The following is a 15,902-nucleotide window of genomic DNA, read 5'->3' on the forward strand; positions in this document are numbered from 1 at the left end:
TAGACAACTCGTCCAGAGAGATCAGCACCTCCAACTGCGCAGAGTCTGATTTGGGCAGACGACGAGGTAAATAACGGGATAAATAGCGAGCAATAGCCAATCGACGAGTCTCCGAATCACCAGAAGAGTCGTGTGTAGGGGAGCGGTTGTAGAGGTTAGAATAGAAGGCTACAAATTCGTGCGCTATTTCAGACGGGAGGTATCACAAGGCACCCCCAGCGGAGCGAATCCTGGATACATAGGAGAGTTGCCTCCTCTTGCGCAAAGCGCGGGCTAAATATTTCCCCGGCTTGTTCCCGTGTTCATAGAAAAGGGCCTTAAGACGAACAAAAGACCTCTGTGCTTGGGCATTAAGAATATCAGCGAGTTCCGCGCGAAGCGCAAGTAGACGCGCAAAATCAGCAGCTATCATCGTGTCCTTATGTACCCTCTCCAAACTCTCTATCTGCAAATATAGATCGCTAAGCTTTTGAGCATGAGCTCTTTTCCTAGCAGCCCCCAATTTAATAAGCTGACCACCGACAACACATTTATGAGCTTCCCAGATTGTAGGAAGAGGCAGATCGGGAGTCACATTGGACAAAAAATAATTGCGTAAAGTCTCGGCAGTATCCTCCGAGGCAAGGGTATCAGTGAGCAGAGACTCATTCAATCGCCAAGAGCTCTGGGTAGGTCGAGACAGGGGAGATTTCAGCGTCAAAGACAGGGGAGCATGGTCAGACCACGTAATGGGACCATAGGCAGAAGCAAGCAGGAGAGGAAGGGTATAGTGAGTAACGAACAGACAGTCATTGCGAGAATACCTGTTGTGCGGAGCAGAGTAAAAGCTGAAATCCTTATCAGAAGGGTGAAGAGCTCTCCAACAATCCACCAATTGCTCGGACGTGAGCAAAGAATGGATACGCTTCAAGACATGAGAGGGGGTCTGAGACACCCCCGCGGACGTATCCAAGCAAGGAGATAGAGCTACATTAATATCCCCACCGAAAATGAGCAGCCCTTCCTGAAAGCGGCGCAGGGCTCGAAACGTCCTAGAAAGCCACAAGTGCTGTCCAGTATTAGGAACATAGACATTAGCAAACGTGTACCAGGTATCAGCTAATCTTCCCTTCACAAAGAGGAATCTCCCCTCCGAATCCGCTAAATGGGTGACATCAGCAAGCGGGACATGAGTAGCAAACAAAATAGCTACCCCTTTCGATTTAGATTGTGGATTGTTACTGAAATAGGCAACAGGGTAATCTCGTGACCTCAAATGAGGATAAAATCCGCCCCTAAAATGAGTCTCCTGAATAAACGCAACCGAAGCACGCTGACGCTTTAAATCTCTGAGCAGAATGGAACGTTTCTCAGGGACATTAAGCCCCTTGGCATTGATCGAGAGCACAACAAGATCGGCAGGTCGAGAAGCCATAATATAGGGCGAGAGCAATGGGAGGGAGATCGTCCCCTAAAGCTCAAATCAGAACCCCCAAGGGAAAAAGAGAAGGGAAAAGGGAGAGGAGGAGGAGAACAAAAAAAAAAAAAAAAAAGGGGGGGGGGAGAAGGGGGGGAGAAGGGGGGGAGAAGGGGGGGGAGAAAAAGAGACAGACACAGGAAAACGAAGACAAAAACAAGATATACAGGGGAGAAGGGACACAGCAAACCGACAACCAGACAAAGAGACAGACAAACAAGGAAGGGGAGGGAGGGAGAGACAACGACCAGGAGAGGGAGACGAAGACAATGAAAGGGAATAGACACAACTGAACAAACAAAGAAACAGCGAGGAGGGGGAAAAACCAATCCCCACCCTCCAAACAAAAAAAAAACAAAAAACACCCAGGGCGTCAGCTGGAAGAGGATACACTGGAAGTTCCAGAACAGCAGAACCACAGTGTACCACCAGCACGGAACGACGCCTACGGTAAGAGGCGGAAGGACGACCGAAAAAGAATCCGCCAATTAATCAAAGAGAACATGAGACCGACCGCCGGCCCCCGGTATACAAGATAGCATAGCGCACAAACGATAATAGCCTCACCTATCACTCCTAAAAAAACAAATACAGAGGTAGAGGATTAGTGTGTAATAACCCAGAGACGAGCAAGCGTAGAACTTCCCACGCACCTACGGGTAGCACATCAGAGGGCAAATGGCAGGACCGAGAATTCTGCGCAAAGAAAAAGAAACATAACAGAAACCCCCACCCAAAAGTGCCGAGACCCCCCCCCCGCCGCAGCCCAAAAACAAGCGTCCAGAACCAGCACGGAAACACCCTACATAGCATCTCAGGGCCCGGGGGGACACACAATGGGAAGAGCCCCATAGTAATGTTTGCAGTGCAGGCACTGTAAACATGAGGCACATTACCCCATCCTCTTCCTACCTGTAAAAAGAAAAGAAAACAAACAAAATCCCCAAAACAAAAACCGAATCAGTCCCGAACGCCGACCCGGCTAGCAGAGTCACTAGTTCCATAGGGGCATGGTAGGATCCTAGAACCAAAAACAATGGCAGGGGGGAGACCGGTCCAGATGCCGGTAACTGGTAGGCACATCAACGCAGCCATGGACACAACCGCATCCGGACAGAACAGCAGGGACAGACCACTGGGCGCTCACTCCTCAGGATCCGTCGCCTCTGGAACACGAGCAGGCAGTCGCCCGGAACGGGGAAAACGACCAGGCAAACTCACACCCCGACGTGAAGAGTCCGCAGCAGCACCACCAGAACCACGATCCGCCAGGACAGCAGGTAAGTTCCAATCTGGGAGCCGAAGTGCAGGTAGGTGAAGATCCATCTCCCGATGGAAGCGGAGCGAGTAAGTAGAACCACCAGAGCGCACATTCAGGCTAAAGGGAAATCCCCAATGATAGGGAATGCCACGGCTCCGGAGCTCGGTTGTAAGAGGGCGCAGCACCCTACGATTCTGGAGCGTAATATCAGAGAGGTCCTGAAACAGGGCGACTGTAGAGCCATTATAATTCCAGGATCCCACCTCCCTCGCACGTCGCATGATCAGCTCTTTCAGCTGGAAATCTGTAACACAGCAGATGATATCCCGCGGTGGTGCCGTCGGGGAACCCCTAGGTCACAGGGCACTGTGGGCACGGTCCAAAGAAATCACAGTTTCGGGAGGTCTTCCCAAGAGGCTGTTGAATAGACGGACCACCAGACCTCCCACATCCTCAGGAGCATGTGTAGTCTCCTCAGGAAGGCCCCGAATGCGCACATTATGGCGTCGGCCCCTATTATCAAGGTCCTCCAATCTCCTCCGATACTCGGCCAAATAGTAGGCATGGTGGGCAGAAGCGGACTCCAAGGCAGATGTCCTCTGAGCCTGCTGAGCGGATTCCTCCTCCCGGAGCGAAAGACGACGGTCTAAACCCTCAAGGTCAGCACGAAGGCCCGCCACAGCATCGGTCACAGTGTGTTTCAGCTCCGACAGCAACATGCTGAAGTCCGCCTTCCACGGAGCCGAGGAAAAAAGCTGTCGAACATCCGCCGAACAGGTAGGTACCGCTGGTATTCCCGTGTCATCATGTCTGTCCTCGGAATCACGGGAACCCTCGGGCGAAGTCTCCACGTGGTCTCCAAGCGCCTGCGAGGCCAGCACCGCCGGGGTGCGAAAATACTCCCGAAGGGAGGCCGCAGAGGACCCGGTACCTTCCCCAGGCCCCGAAGGGGTGGAAGAGTGTCGTCTATTACGCACCATACCGCAAATTATAGCTAAAAAGAGCTAATAATACCGGGGGACCGACGGAGCTCAGCCCTCAAGCAGCCATCTTCTCCAACGGTCGGCCACGCCCCTCCGTTTTGTTTATTTTTGTTGATTTTTTTCTAAGTGCTAAAACATGAAATCACCAACCTATCTTAAGTTGTATCTGACAATGAGCACCGGAATAAAGTGTACCTGCGCTATACATGAACTGCTAAGAGTATTGTATTGACCTCGTCGGACCTTAGATGCCAAGAGTTCTTGCCAAGTTTAGCCCTTTTGAATACTACAATTATAGCCATTTTTACCAGATAACCATAACATCTTGTTGGGTCATCTGGGGTTAAATAAACCTGAAAAGCATATGACATTCTTGTTTAGTGTAAAATATGGCACCATACAGAAAAAAAACACATTGTGGCCAGACAGAGGACATCTCAGAAACATTATTGTTCTCCTGTGACCATGCGGCAGAAGAGTTACATTGTCACCAGACACACGACATCTCAGAAGCATTACTGTTCCTCCGTGGCCGTTTTGGGTTCCATCCTAGCTCAGAGTGAGTGTCATCATAAAATTGTGGACGGATGGTTTACCGCTTGGAGCTCCTTCTTCTTCCCAAGTCTTTTAGCTTTGTGTTCACCTGCATGAAGTGGGTAGATTGTGGATAGGTGAATGGTTTTAGAAAGGTGCTTGGTCTCAGAAGACACCTGGGGTGTGTGGAGTATATCAATACAGTATAGGTGAAATAGTATTGCCCCAGTGTCAGACTCCATGGCACATCCAGGAAGGTAACGGAACTGCCCCTGGTCACGGGGCACAAAGTCCTTACCGGTGTCGTGCAGGCAAAGTATCAGCCCGACAGCCAACGTCAGCGCCGTGTGCACCGTCCTCATCCAGATTCCCACGCCGAACACACTGTGGTACATGCTGCCCCGACATCTGCCCCTTTTTGCCACCAGCAGCAATCAGTGGTCGACCCGGAAGCGCATGCGCAGCATTGGAACGCGGAAGTAAGTTTCCATAGTAACAGAGGCGACGCCTCATTAGATAGACGTTTACGTTTCCTGAGAGATTATTGGCTAACTTTTATATTTGGTTTAAGCAACAATACCAATGTTTATAATGGCCTATACTGGCCTCCCCAGTTTCATATTAAAAAGCCCATTCCTAATTCCCAGGGAATTCTGGGTATTATATTACATTATATGCACCCTTTAGTTCCCATTGCCAGGGCAGACTACCCTGAGCTCTCCCTCTTTGGTCCACTGTTGGCACCCCTATGCTCCTATTTCCTCCCCTGTGTCCCTCCTTTCTACGAGATTAGGACTATTTTACACAAAAACTGTGTACCCACGACATCTGTGCGATAAATGTGCAGCGGCGAGAGGTTGTGATGTAATAAGGTGATACGTTGTAGTACATTGTTACCGGTTTGCACGGCCGTTGGGGTAATAGAGATGACTCGAGGTCCAATGATAACGGGCTCAGTGCTGGGATTAGGAGATGTTGACGAGGAAGGATGTGATGGATTACACGTGAAAAGACATGCAAAGGAATCAAAGACTGAACAGCACTGAGTAGCGGAAGTCATTTCAAAATCCATATTTTGCTAATTATTGAAAAATTAAAAAAAACTTAAAATTATAGGGTCCAATATCACGTGAATGAAATTAGATTTGGGGCCACATTAAGTGGATTACTTCAAATTCACTTTTATTTGGGCCATTCCTGTCTCCATAAATCACAATATACTGTTTATGATGTCATAGAAGCAGGTGTGGTCAATGGTAGCTGTAGTTATACAGCATGAAGGAAACAATAACAAAAAATGTAGGTGTTTCTCGAATTTATTGTGATGTTATGATGTTATTTGGAAAGAAGGAAAAAAAAACCCTAGTTTGTGTCTTTTTCCAATTCTGCCGCAAACTAGGGAAAAAATTCCTTCTTGAATATTATGTTTTCAGCTTTTGGCCGGGGGTTAGTCCATCCTTCAGACCATCCAGTCTGGAGTAACAAAGGAGAAGCCTGCAAGACTCTGGCTGCTCGATGACGAGGAAGAGGACGATGAAGATGAAGAGGACGAGTCCTTTGTGCTCAACAAGACTGATGGAATCTCCTGAAGTGTCTGCAAATGGAGATCCGATGCTGATGTCGGCCGGTACGGGGGAGCTGAACGGCGGCTCTTTAAATCCTTCCAATTAATGTCCTGAAAGAATGGATGCCGCCTGATACACCCCGTGATCCAGAGGCGATGCTCAGGATCTTTCATCAGAAGATGCTTTAGGATGTCCGCAGCGTGTTCGGAGATGTCTTTGACGTACCGAGGGCTTCCATTTACAATGTTGTCCACCGCTGCCTTATTGCAGTTACCGCGATGGAACGGTAACCTTTTGTTCAGCATGCGGAATAGAATCACCCCCAAGGACCACCAGTCCACGGCAACACCGTATGCTTGCTTTAGATGCATTTCCGGGGCCATGTAATAGACTGTTCCGCATCGTCCTTCTGTCTCTGCTGCTCCAAAAATGCCTTCTGAACAAAGACCAAAATCGCAGATCTTGGCGTGGCCCTCTCTGTCCAGCAAGATGTTGTCCGGCTTCAGGTCTCGATGTATAACTCCCCGAGCGTGGAGGAACTTTATGCCACAGATTAATTCAGCTGAATAAAATGCAGCTGTGGTCTCGGGGAGGCGGCCCACCGTATTCATATACGACCGGAGGCTCCCACCAGCCATATACTCCATCATGAAGAACACGCAGGTCTCTGTTTGGAAGGCTGCATATCCGTGGCACAGGAACGGGCTGCCCCGAGCCATCTCCAAGATCCTCCTCTCCTTCATTAGGTACAGGGGCTTAACGGCTTTCTTGCGGATGATTTTGACCGCTACCATAGAGTCTCTTCTAGGTACAGAAGCCAACACAACCTTTCCAAACCCCCCTTCACCCAGCACTGAATGGAAGATGAACCCGGAGGGCGTCATGGGGAGAAGGCTTCTATATCTTTTCGCAATAACACCACTTTCTACCTCACTTCTGCGTCTTTTCATGGGAACCTTTCCCCTTCTTCTCTCCTCCAGATGTTCCTCCGCTCCTTCTTTCTCCTGCTGCCCCAGAGTCTGGATGTTTTTCTCATTGGATCTACACGGTTCGGAGAAACCTGTGCTGGTTCCTGGGCGTCTTGTTGTCTGCTTTGCCCTCAGACACAGGCTGCTCTCCTCTCTCTCATTAGCAGTACGCTTGGTCCTCTTCCTCGCTCTCCCTCTTTCTTCCTCAGTACTGCTAGTCTCTCTCTTCCTTTTCAGAACAGGGTCTCTACTGGCCAAGTGCTCCTTGTTCTGGTCCTCAGTCTTTTTAGCGGTTTTGGTGAAAGCTGTTTTCACTCTTTTGAAAAACTTCCTGACTTTTCTGGGGCAGCAACTCCTTCCAACCCACCTCAGTCCATGGAGTAGACAGCAGTCCCCCATAGCTCTCCTTTTAAAATGTTCTCTTTTTAAATCTCCTCAATCTCTGATGCCGTTGGTAACAACACTTCAAGTCCGCTATGAATAGCTGCTTACAAGTGCGAGCGCCCAACTACACTGAGCAAGCAGAGGAGCGCGCTCTGGCTTTACAGTGTTGTGATGTCACAGACATGTATGATGTCATAATTCACTGACCCGCATTGTGAGGGTTCCGTGCTTCTGCTTTACTGCTTTATGGATGTAAATACTCCAGTGGATTTCTTTTAATTTATTAATGGGGCCCTTTTGTATCTATCATATAAAATGACCAGGGTGTTAATGTTTGGTGAATTTAAATGCTGCCTAGAAATGTTTCCCGTCCCGCATGAAAAACCCATAAATCCTGTTGCCTTATATTATTTTACCGATTTGCCTCTTTTCTTGCGGTCCCAATTTTCAATCTCCTGTTCATCTTAGAGGGACATTTCAGTAAATGAGGAATCAGACTTTTAGATGCTAAGGCTTTAGTTCCACTGTTGTAAATAATCAGCCCATAGAACCACATGAGATAAAACCCACGCAGCCCGTGACGTATTCTGGCCGAGGCTGACAGTCCAGGGACACATTTTACTCTTTATATTTTGGTGCTAAAAAATAAGTATTTAATAACATGAAAATGGTTTAATATTAAACTTTGGCAGGTACACACAAAAAGTGGAATATTGATTAGACGTGCTTGAGTCTTTATGGGGTAAAACACCCTTTGTCATGAAGTTAACTGCAAAACTGTACAGAGTGGTATATATATATATATATATATATATATATATAGCTTCCTAAGAGATACATAACCAGATGACTACTGGAGGTCCCACCGCCCATGTTTGTTGATCACAAGAAGGCGAACCACCCGCTTCCTAGAAGAAGCCAACAGTCTTTGCAGGGCAGTCCAGGTTATTGACTACTGTCCCAGGTAACTGCCCCATGCATCGTGCAGAGTCAGTACTCTCAGAAAGGCAGAGTTACTCGAAGATGACAGAATGATTTGTAGATGGTGATCTGGTGACTTTACCTCTGTAACAGTCTAGTGTTTCATGACCAATAAAAGTCCAGTGCAAGAATATTTTGTATCATTGTTTTGTTTATTTTTGTTGATTTTTTTTCTAAGTGCTAAAACATGAAATCACCAACCTATCTTAAGTTGTATCTGACAATGAGCACCGGAATAAAGTGTACCTGCGCTATACATGAACTGCTAAGAGTATTGTATTGACCTCGTCAGGACCTTAGATGCCAAGAGTTCTTGCCAAGTTTAGCCCTTTTGAATACTACAGTTATAGCCAGGGCCGGCCCTACAATGGAGCCGACTGGGGCAAGCGTTTTTTTTTTGGTTTTTTTGAAGTGGAGGAGAGAGAGAGGGGCACCGAGTGGTTTTCGCTTACCCGCTCGGCGCCCCTCTCTCTCTCCTCTGCGGCGAGTTTCCCTGTTCGGTCTCTGTGCCGGCTTGTAATGCAGAGCGCCGGAAGTGACGTGAATTTCCGGCGCTCAGCATTACAAGCCGGCACCGTGGCAGCACAGGGAGACTCGCCGCAGGACTGTTTAAGGGTAAGTACCGGTGGGGGGCGGGTAGATAATGCCGCCCCCCCTCGGCGGGGGGCGGCATTTTAAACTTCGCCCCAGGCGGCATTAAGTCTTCGGCCAGCCCTGATCTTGTCCCAACGACATGGCAATGGCTCTCAGCATCTGATCTTCCTCTGATATACTCAAGTCCTGCAGAGCAACAACAGATACCCGTGAGCTGGGCTGCTCTGCAGAATGGGGAGTCAGGGCATGAGTAAGGGTGTCCCAGTAAGGGTAAGGGTGTCCCAGCAGAGGAGAGACATCAAGAACCCGGTGGAGCTCGGGAACGCTGGAGTAGAATGGGGAAGAGGGAAGCTACTGCAGCTCGGCCAGGGGAACCAATCTTTCAATGACAGGGAGACGGGCCAACCTTTTCTACTCTGGCTACTGCCCCTCTTCAAATTTTAGTCAGTTGTCTATGACTTGACTAGGACCGCCTGCACTCGTGTGTGCTACATTTAACCTGTATAGCGGCACGGAGAAGCCTGCGGTAGAAAGGGGAAAGGAATGGACGACAGGGAAGGAGATGTGATGAGGATACAGGAGGGAAGCAGAACCGGACCACACTCATGTGAAGGGTCGGGGGGGGAATAAGTTGAGGAAACGTTCACCCTGCACACTTACCCGTACAACTCCACCAATGAGAGGAGGAGGGTGGGTGAGGAGGTACTCTGTGGCTTGCTCCATGGTACTGGTGTTAAGCAAAGCTTCCATGGCATGTTCCCGCGTGAATCCCATATCAATGAGCTATAGAGAGACGATTGTATGGTTAGGAGACAGCATTCAGTCTAATCAGCAGAAGCAGCATGCTGACAACACTTGTTCCAATTTCAGCTGACAGCTACAATGTAAAAGGTTTACTTAAGGCCAAGATTGCCGCAGACAAGAAAATAAAGTACTACTCCCACCTGCTGAAGTTGTTGCTGGTTCACTTGAGGCTCTCGCCTCGCTCCACTTTCGTCTTGCTGACCCTCTTCTTCCCGACTACCCTCACGCTCTTTGCTCAGCCACTCACGAATCACTGGCTCCCCTCGCAGTATGTGGCATAAGATAGCTAGCATGGACTCAGCCATACGACCACCATATACTTTTAAAGGTTTTCTATTCCAAAGGTTCTTGATACAGGTGAAGGCTGCCTGTAAGCGACAAAATATGGAATACTGTTAGGTACACTGATCACAGCCAAACAAAGATTCCAAGGCGCAGGTAGATACCATATCCCAACAGCAGCAGGAAAGGTGTCATTTTTACCTTTTGCGTGACTACAAGGAAGCGCAATGAGCTGAACTGAGGGTAGTTCTGTCCTCCGGGTAACTTGGTTGGTGGCAGGGAGTGAGGAGACTCCAGGACTGTGGTAGGATTTACCATCTTTTCCACCAGCATAAGCCAAGCATCCAGGAATTCGCCCGTGCCATCCGGCAGATCATAGTGTTCCAAGCCCTCCGACGCCGGCACTCTGCCACCCATAGAGAGGGCCCAGTTAAAGGTGGTGGAGGAGCTGTGGCCGTGCCGTCAGCTTTCTGAATTGATGGCTTCTGACAAATATACTTCGGGTCCCTACCAAGATTGCATATTTCTTCTAAAATCTAAAAAAAATGCAAAAAAGACTGAAGACATGCATGCCCAGTATCCATGACTATGAGTCAATTTGTTAATCTCCAACAAAACAGACGCAAATCCAAATGGTTAAACACTTAAGAGGATCTAGAAAATGGCAAAGGGAAACCCGAATGTTCCAAGTCTGTGCAAGAACATAAAACAATCAATATTTAAACAAGTCGATAACCCCCTGCTAGGAAGCACCCTACAAACCCCACCGGGACATGCAAACACCTTACCTTAATAATAGCGGTGGTAGCATCGGTTTTTAGTGTGGGCTGGTGCCTCATCAGTTCATCGACAGCACTGCCCAGGTTAGAGGCTGTATCGCCTGCAGGAGACCGGAGAGAGATCAAAGCTGGAAGAGACCACGGGCCTCTTAATCCCTCGGCTAGAGACCTGAAGAGCGCTGACCTACGCTGCATGCAGGTCTCTTCAGCAGGGGTTAGAGGAGGGTTAGGGAATTTTGGGGGGTGCCATCTCATTCTGGTTAGGGGGAACACATGTGGAAACAAATGGGAAACACTGGAGCTGTTAAATGGAAACACCAGTTAACTGAACAAAAGGTATTTAAGCCAAGAAACCTTAATGCATAAGAATAAGTAAAGACCGTCCAAATGAGCACCACGTCTGCCATCAAGGAAAACCAGAATCAGGATTATAAAACCAGAAAGGGTCAGTAATCTATCACAAAACATGCATAGTGTTCCAAGCCCTCCGACGCCGGCACTCTGCCACCCATAGAGAGGGCCCAGTTAAAGGTTCTAAATTTTAAAACAAATGTGTTAGAGTGAAAGTGTACGTTGTTCTAGTTTTTCAAAATGATGCTTCCAGATGTTTCATATGGACATTAAATCAAGGAACATTCTATTAACAAGTATAAAAGTAGTCACTGTGTTGGGAATGTATTGGCCAATTACACTAATGTAAACATACTTTTTCACCATTTACGTTCTAAAAATCAGCCAGTAGCAGGTAGAAGTCAGGTGCATGATGGGAAATGTGACGTTGAAGTATATGAAAACAAAAACATGTAACTTCCCCATTTGGAACGTGTTAAAGCAAAATATATTTCTGAAGCCTCGGAAAGTCTTTGTTCTGTCTCCCGTGAGTCGCTACAGGTAGCAGGCGGCTCACTTACTCAAAGAGAGCGTTGTGTCCACCGGAGCAGAGGAATTTCTGCAGCATAAGATGATACGGATATTTCCTCTCGTCAAACAACATGGGAGAGGTGAAGCCAACGGAGCAGATAAAAAAGGTTAACCTGAACAACACAGATGTACAATGTTAGACAAATCAAATTTAAAGAGACATCTTATATTTACCAGCCTATTACTATTTCTAATTAACCAAATCACCACCCAAAATCCAACATCCTTCAGTTAAGAGATTAATACAAATCAAGCTTGTCACTTGTGAACGAGACCCGTGTAGCACAAACCTGAACCAGGGAGTTGGTGTGTATGGAGGAGGCTGCCACGAAAGTCCCTTCGTCAGTAACTTTGTGAGTGCGCGGCTGGGGTCGGGGCTGTGGTGGTGCTGGCTGCATGGTGACTTCGCCTTTGGCGCACAGGAGACCCAACACAGAGTTTGACCAGTAGGCCAAAAAGTTCAGCCAGGGCACGACCGAGCCGCGAAGATGCTAAAAAAATAAAAACATAAATATGAATAAATAAATCAAAATAAAAATGATGTTATATTGTGCTCTACATATTAGATTTCTGCTTAAGGTTCATATCCATGCTTCTGTTAGTGTACTCTACTTTTTGGCAAGTATAGCAGGTACAAGCTTTATGAACTATTTGAAGGTTCATCAAGATCAGCCCTATCATACCCAGCATGTATTTTTATAAACTTATAAAAAAAAAAAAAAATCTAAATCGATACGTAATTTAATAAACTACTTCCATGTAAAACATATTTTATAAATACCTGATAATAATGGTTTAATCTGTTTGATTCTGGCAGCCATTGCTGGGGTGATCTTTGGTTTCCCCTTGGGGTCCGACGCGCTGGGTTCATCTGTTTCCATGGGCGCCAACGCATCCCCATCAAGTCCAATACCTTCTAGTAAGCCGGTGGCTTCCTCACCGACAGCACTCACCTCGGGTTCACCTTCTGTAACACAGATACGATGGCTTATACATATAGAGTATACACTATACACTATATTAAAATATGCACTTCTGCATAAAATATTTAACTTTTTATACAAGAAATATAGTGAAAGTCATCCATGAAACCATGCAACAATATTGTAGATGCCTAATATCCAAGACAACTGTGCATAGATGTCTTAAAGAAATACTTATTATACCCTGGATATGTGGCCTTGTGTATAAAATATTTTACTTAAATATGTTACTTAATTGCCATATGTCATGGCACCGGGCCAGGTTTGAACCAGAAACATCTCAGAATGAGTTTAAGAAGTGTAAGAAAACATACCTGCCCTCTTTGTTCCCTGGGGCAAGGCACTTGCTGCCTTCTCCTCTTTGGGAGCCAACTTCTGCATGTCTGCCTGACCAAACTCACAGCCAGGTGGCAAGCTGTCAAAAAAAGTACAAGGTTGGTAAGTAAATGGCAGAACCTCGACTCAAATGTAGATTTCTGACCACAAACACTATGAAAAGCAAACAGTTCTGGGTATGGGAAACAGAAGAATCACATGCGTGTACCTGTTAGGAGTACAGAGAGACAGCAAAACAGTGCTTTCCCAAACAAGAGAGCAGTACAGCTGACTCAGCTTATTCAGAACATTGAGACCCAGTTGAGAACCCCACTGGTTGACAGAGATGGCACGGATCTCACTCTGTGGAGAAGAAAAGAAATATGGCAATTAAGAGCACGCAAAAGCAACACCGCTGCCTCGGAAAACATGAAAACAAAATGTTTAGACCCATCCGGTCAGGGCCCTTACCTGTCCCACTCTGCACGTGTGTACAAACATCATGATGTATGCATGGGCTGCAGTTAATGCGTGGAGTAGGGGGGTACCCTGAGCAGACAGAGTGGCATCTGCTACATTTCCAGCACATGCCAGCTCCCTTAACAGCACTGAGCCACCGGGGGCCTCAATAGGCCGATGCAATGGGTCCAGCGAGGAAAGAATGGAGTCCAGCTGGAGAAGCCCTTCTTGGAGAACCTTAGGCTCATGAGACAGAGTCTAGAAAGAGGGGAGATGTTGTCTATTAACAGTCCTGGAACTTCTGCTTGTATTTATTTTCTGGCCATTAACAAAAAACAGAACTACCGAGAATATAAACATCAAAGACATTGTCCAGCTAGCCTGCCCATAATATAGTACTGGGCTGACAGGTTGCCCAAGTATTACAGCATTTTGTGGCAGTACAGCTATGCTATAGACACTCGTTCGTAGATTTGGACCAGTATTTTTGGGGTTTTTTTTTTTCTCTTTTAGGAGAACCCTCGCTGGGTCATCCAGCACAATGATTTTTAGCTACAACCCCATTGGCTGCAAGTAGGCTAGGATTTCTAGACATTTCTGCAGGTGGTCCAGATTGATCTGTCTGAGTCAATCAAGGCTTGGTGTTTAACAACCACGTATTAGAATAAATGGAAAAAAATGTTACTTACCAATATTGATTTGCAGACACCTGCCACAGCTTGGCAGGCAGCAGAGGTAGGGAAGTCAATAGGTAGATTGGGCAGACCAAGGATGGTGACCAGAGGCAGGAGACCCTTCTGACTCACAAACTCCTGACAGTGATCGTCCGTTGTGTTATTACTTAGAATGGATTCCACAAATTTCATCTGTGAATTGGTAAGTTTTTCAAGTCATTTGGAAAATTCACAGATATGAGTAGCTTCGCATAAAATTTTACTGAAACATTATTTAAAAATCTTTGGTCCAATATTGTACCAAAATGGTTAAAATCAGGGTTGTAAATTTGTGGGCTATAATCGGGAGCCCTTGAGCCCTGCGCTCTTACACATCGGCTCTATTACACTATTTCTAAACTCACCACGTTGAGAATATAATCCATCAGAGGAATCGAGATTCTCTCTTCAGTTCCCACAACACTATGAGAGAAAAGGCAAGTTAACATATGAGGTCCAGCAAGAGTTTAAGAATAAAAATTCAAGCTTATTAGATATGAGTCTCTTATTATAAATTATCTTAGTTTAACCCAGATTAATAACAGATTAATGTCTGATATGAAGTCTGGAACAAAGCTTACAGGTCACAACTCCAGAGCTAGCAGCACACATGGTAAACTTACTGCGGACTTGGCTCAACTTCTCTCTGTTGGTTTGCAGTGAAGCTCTGCATTGCTTGAACCTCCTCTTCTTCCTCGTCCTCGCTAGAAGCCTCTTCGGCCGCGTGGTTCGAACGTGGTGGAGGAGCTGTGGCCGTGCCGTCAGCTTTCTGAATTGATGGCTTCTGACAAATATACTTCGGGTCCCTACCAAGATTGCATATTTCTTCTAAAATCTAAAAAAAAAAAAAAAAAAAATGCAAAAAAGACTGAAGACATGCATGCCCAGTATCCATGACTATGAGTCAATTTGTTAATCTCCAACAAAACAGACGCAAATCCAAATGGTTAAACACTTAAGAGGATCTAGAAAATGGCAAAGGGAAACCCGAATGTTCCAAGTCTGTGCAAGAACATAAAACAATCAATATTTAAACAAGTCGAAAACCCCCTGCTAGGAAGCACCCTACAAACCCCACCGGGACATGCAAATACCTTACCTTAATAATAGCGGTGGTAGCATCGGTTTTTAGTGTGGGCTGGTGCCTCATCAGTTCATCGACAGCACTGCCCAGGTTAGAGGCTGTATCGCCTGCAGGAGACCGGAGAGAGGTCAAAGCTGGAAGAGACCACGGGCCTCTTAAACCCTCGGCTAGAGACCTGAAGAGCGCTGATCTACGCTGCATGCAGGTCTCTTCAGCAGGGGTTAGAGGAGGGTTAGGGAATTTTGGGGGGTGCCATCTCATTCTGGTTAGGGGGCAAACATGTGGAAACAAATGGGAAACACTGGAGCTGTTAAATGGAAACACCAGTTAACTGAACAAAAGGTATTTTAAGCCAAGAAACCTTAATGCATAAGAATAAGTATAGACCGTCCAAATGAGCACCACGTCTCCCATCAAGGAAAACCAGAATCAGGATTATAAAACCAGAAAGGGTCAGTAATCTATCACAAAACATGCACAATGAGTAGGGGGGACAGCCTGCATATGCAAAACAAACATCCAAGGTGTCGTGGTCTACGAGTCGTTAAATAGTCCTTTTCTCATGGAAGAATTTGGTCAGTCTTTTCTGCAACGCCGGTTGGTCAGCGTAGTCTTACCTAGAGGGTCTGAGCTCCTCCGCCTCCTCATGGCAGGGAGGTAATCGGGTGAAAGCAATACTTTGAAAAGCCGTTCAAAAGGTTGACATTGCACAAAGGACTGCAAGCCCCGGGCATTTAGACACAGGGCACTGAAGACACTGGGCAGAGAGCCTAGAACTTCCCTGGTTGCCGGAACCTGCAACAAAAAAACCACAAAACGGCGTCCTAGTATTTCAA

The 15,902-nt window shown here is 46.7% G+C and overlaps 1 pseudogene; it reads right to left on the reverse strand.

Moving 5' to 3' along the window:
• Window positions 1-8,828: 8,828 nt before the first annotated feature.
• On the reverse strand, window positions 8,829-15,861 carry LOC149271043 (E3 ubiquitin-protein ligase HUWE1-like; annotated as a pseudogene).
• Between the last annotated feature and the right edge of the window lie 41 nt (window positions 15,862-15,902).

This window comes from Sceloporus occidentalis, unplaced genomic scaffold, assembly GCF_023333645.1.
Source record: "Sceloporus occidentalis isolate IW3139 unplaced genomic scaffold, rSceOcc1.0.p SCAF_590, whole genome shotgun sequence".
Classification (NCBI taxonomy): Eukaryota; Metazoa; Chordata; class Lepidosauria; order Squamata; family Phrynosomatidae; genus Sceloporus; species Sceloporus occidentalis.